Consider the following 5,000-nt stretch of genomic DNA (forward strand, 5'->3'; position numbering starts at 1 on the left):
TTTGAATGCACTAACTTGTGTGGCTCTGAGGCCCCTCAGCATTACAGTCACAGTTTCTACAGTCTGTAACTCAACAGACACTCCAAACTAAACCTAAACTCCTTTTCCAAGACACAGAGGTGTGACCTGTGCCGTCTGACTCTGACAAGCACATTTTCTCTGGTTTAATCTCTCGTTAAAATTGACAGCAGGAAGGAAGAAACTCGCCAACCGTGATAGCTCAACACCAGCTCTCTCTCGAATCCCCCCTAAAGCCGCTACTTTACTTTGGCTTAGCCTTTGGATAACCTCCGCCGACACACATATACGAGTCTCTGTACAAACTTCTGCTAAAACTCAGCCAGTGGCTCTAATGGCAGAGCAACCCCCACCCCTCCGCTCCGGGATCTAATGGATCAGTCCAGACTTTAGGCCTCAGTACGGTGGCCCACACACTCAGAGCACAACAGCAACTGTAAAGAAAACAATAACAACCTTACACCAACTTTAAAGACACAAATACATTACCTGAAATAATAAAAAACAAAAACAAGAACAATCAACTCATGGAAACAAAATAACAAGCTTTATTTTACTACAGTTACTTCCAACCTTGCAATGTGATTGGCTCCCGTTAACAGCACTCTGCCCGAATCTCTTTCAGTATCACTCTATATTAAATGCTTGTAACCTAGTAACTACAAGCAGCTGTTAAAAAGGCAAAAACTACACTCTGAAAAAAAAGATGGTTCTTTAAAGGATCTTAAGAAAACCATCTCAGTTTTTTGCGCCCTGGAATTCTTCAGATTAATGTAGAACCTTTTCTTAAAAAGGATTCTATGTTCTTCTATTGTCACGAGCTTGACATCCTCACAACAGCAGAACCCTTTTTCGGTATCGAATCATGCGGAATGCATGCTGGGTATTGTAGTGAGAGAACACACAAAACACAACAAATGCAAAATTGTGAATTTGATCAAACGGATGAGGCGGACGGCTGCAATGCTGCACTACAGAATATCACGTAACATCTTAAATGCAGGTTTTAGGCAGAAATGTCCCTTTAATGTAGTTGTGTTGCCTCCGGCAAAAACCCAAATGACTCCTTACTGGACATTTAGTGCTCTAGGTAGTACATTATTATTATTAGTAGTAGTAGTAGTAGTAGTAGTAGTAGTAGTAGCTGTAGTAGTAGTAGTAGCTGTAGTAGTAGTAGTAGTAGTAGTAGTAGTAGCTGTAGTAGTAGTAGTAGTAGTAGTAGTAGTAGTAGCTGTAGTAGTAGTAGTAGTAGTAGTAGTAGTAGTAGTAGCTGTAGTAGCTGTAGTAGTAGTAGTAGTAGCTGTAGTAGTAGTAGTAGTAGTAGTAGTAGTAGTAGTAGTAGCAGTAGTAGTAGTAGTAGTAGTAGCTGTAGTAGTAGTGGTAGCTGTAATAGTAGTAGTAGTAGTAGTAGCTGTAGTAGTAGTGGTAGCTGTAATAGTAGTAGTAGTAGTAGTAGCTGTAGTAGTAGTAGTAGTAGTAGTAGTAGTAGCTGTAGTAGTAGTAGTAGTAGTAGTAGTAGTAGTAGTAGTAGCTGTAGTAGTAGTAGTAGTAGTAGTAGTAGTAGTAGTAGTAGCTGTAGTAGTAGTAGCTGTAGTAGCTGTAGTAGTAGTAGCTGTAGTAGCTGTAGTAGTAGTATGTGTTGTGACAAAACCTCCAAATATCTCCAGAATACTGACTTTACAAGAGAAGGAAAAACATTCTTAACTTTGAATGGAAGTCAATGGAGGAAACATTTCATTCAGGTGATTTTGGGACCCCCTACGACCCAGAAGGAGAAGCGGTTTAGAAGATATGTTTGTGTGGGCATTTCTACTGTTCCTCTCGTACTGAAATTTTAACACACTATAAATGTCAGCTGGCTTTTTCAAAGTCATTGAAGACAAGGTTTTGTTCAGCACCTACAGCGATAAGTATTATTATTAAAGTATCAATACAGGGAGTCAGTTCTTTGCTCTGCTGTTGTATTATGACTCTAGGCTACTGGTAGTTACAGCACCCAGAGGCAGGACCCCACCAAGCTTCTGTGTTAGGTGGGGTGTTGGTTAGTGTCATCCCCTCTGCAGGCCTCACCTGTGGCCAGCTGTGGGAGCAGCTGCAGCAGCTAATGAAACGTCAGGCATATAATTGAGGCAGTGCTGAGTGTAAAGGTGAAGGAAGCAGTGAAGCGGGAGCAGCTCAGCCTGGTGTTACTGGAGCTCTGTAACGGCGCTCTGCTTTATAACAACGCTACTTAAAATGTGCTCCATCAAATTTACTGAGAGCAGTAAAAAAATAAAAAATGATCAAAAAGACCAAAAGCTACATAGAAAATGTGGCTCCTAACAACCACCTGGAAGACCTGGTAGACCCCAAAACTGTCCCCATCAGATAAGCAGCACTTAAAGGTTTGATCTCTGAGAGAGAGGAGAAGATCAAGCTGCTTCAGATCTGAAAACATCCACAGGGGTTTCTGTCCATCCTTCCACTGTGAGAAGACCACTCAGCGCTGTGGGTCTGAAAGAATGCATAGCTGACCAAGAAGAACCTCGCTGAGAAAAGGAGACGGACACATCAAACAAAGAGTCCAGACCTCAGCACCACTGAATGGGTTTGATTACTTCAGAAAATACAACCAGCTTCTAAGACTGAACTTTGGAGGTGTTGAAAAAATATCCCTGCAGATTTCTTTGCACGCTCTTAAAAAAGACTGTTCTTCAAGGGTTAATTAGTAAAGAGAACGGTTCTATATAGAACACTGAACACTCAAAAAACCCTTTGCATGATTAAAGGGTTCCTTGCATTCCATAAGGATTCTTCAGATAAATGGAGAATGTCTCTTTACTAAAGAACCCTTGAAGAACCATCCTTAAGTGTGTAGCTCTAATAAAGGTAAATATAGTGACATACTAATGATAAATATTATACTAAGTTGTTGAGGTTTCTGTGTCACTTTCTGTTTAATATGGTTTCTGCGTTTTTGAAAAATGAATAATTTGCCTTTTAAGGGCAGTTTGGGCTGTAAATTAAATAAACGAAATGAGGTCTAAATGAAGGTCTCTTACACAGCTGTAGTACCGTCGACACTAGAACATCTCTGTCTCGTTGTCCTCCACCTCGTCCGTCCTGTGAAGGTGTCCCAGAGAGTGGGCCAAAAGGCTCCTCCCAGGAGAGACCCAGCGAGTCCCCGCTTAATCAAACCGCTGCTCCTACGCTGCTGTCTTACGGGCATGAAGATGAACCTTCCTCTGAAGTTTACTTGCCCATAAGCATGGCTCCAACCTGCTGAATGAGAATCATAACCTCATCTATTAGTTTTCAAAGAAGCTGGAATGAGAACGAGCCTCGCTTCAACGCTTTAGGCTCCAAAGGCCTCAGGGGTTGGCATATCACTGCTGTCGGAACAAAACCTCCTATCTCCAAAATGGTAACTTTACAGGAGAAGGAAAAAACATACTCTACTTTTAATGTAAGTCAATGGAACCAGATTTTTTTCCAAGCCACTTTGGGCTGTTTCTTTCAGTCCATTCCTCATGAAATTTACAGACAGTGTAAAGGGCAGCAAGCTTTTTCAAATTATGCCAAAAACTGAAAAACAACAAAAATGGAGATATGAGGTTTTGTTCCGACAACAGCGATATACTCAATTAAATGATGGGCATGTGTGTGTATATATGTATGTTATGAGATAGAATATATATATATATATTTTTTTTTATATTTAAGTACATGATGTCTTGATTTGACTTTTTATATATATTTTTTAATATTTAAGTACATATTTTGATATTTAGGTACATAATGTCTCGATTTTACTTTTTATATAAATAATTTAATATTTAATTACATAATGTCTCGATTTTACTTTTTATATAAATAATTTAATATTTAATTACATAATGTCTCGATTTTACTTTTTATATAAATATTTTAATATTTAATTACATAATGTTTCGATTTTACTTTTTATATATATTTTAATAATTAAGTCCATATTTTGATATTTAAGTACATAATGTTTCGATTTTACTTTCATTTACTTACTTTTCAGTCATTCGGAGCGGTTTGGTGTGAAACTCTCTGTTCTAGAGAAACTTACTGAGTCAGAGCTGTTCACAGTGGTGGTGATAGGAACCAGACGTCCACCTCTAAAAGCTCCTCACAGAAAGATATTACACTAAATGGTTATGAATTGACCTCCTGATGACTGAGACACTGTTTTACGGTAGTTTTGTGCTAAAAATTCCCTAAAATGTACTTTTTAATCCATTCACGGTGGATTTAAGACACATGCAGGGTGTGACGAAGCAAAACAGTCCCCACAAAACACTTTCAGATCTCCCACTATTTTCCCACCAATATTCCATATGAACTCAGAGGACTCGTGTGGGTTCACTGGGTGTTTGACAGTAAATAAAACGTCTACATCTGTGTTGTAGTCATGGCGACGCCTGGTTCCCATCAGCACCACTGTAAAGCAGTCCGAGTCTCTAGAATGAACCACTCTGAATGACTGCTCTGAGTGATGCTTCGCCCGGGTCTAATTACCGCCGCGGCCTGTAAATGATTTTTGGCCTGTAACGCAGGAATCTTCCGCCACGAACGCACCCTATAACCATTTATGCCTACAATGCATTTATTATGTTGTGCCTGGAGGTTTATCGGATCATCATCACCATCACCGCCGCCATCGTGCTGTGATGGAAATCTACACTGCTCTGCCGCTCAGAGATGAAGCCCATATTTAACTCTGCGCTGGTAAAAATCAGTCTCTGCGGATGTATGCGTCTTTTACTCCGTCCTCCATCATCGCGCCGGCTGTCGGACAGTGACGTATCACCACAATTAGCGCGGGAAAGACTTCAATTATGATAAACACCCTTCACCCCTCTTAGGCCGTGATTAACAGGCCCTCCTTCACTCGAGCGCGGCTGATAGAGATCGTGTCGTTTCGCGTCATCACTCCTTCCTCCGGATAATAAACCACTCTTGCTCGCCCTCCTCCC

Source organism: Pygocentrus nattereri, chromosome 28 (assembly GCF_015220715.1).
Source record: "Pygocentrus nattereri isolate fPygNat1 chromosome 28, fPygNat1.pri, whole genome shotgun sequence".
NCBI lineage: Eukaryota > Metazoa > Chordata > Actinopteri > Characiformes > Serrasalmidae > Pygocentrus > Pygocentrus nattereri.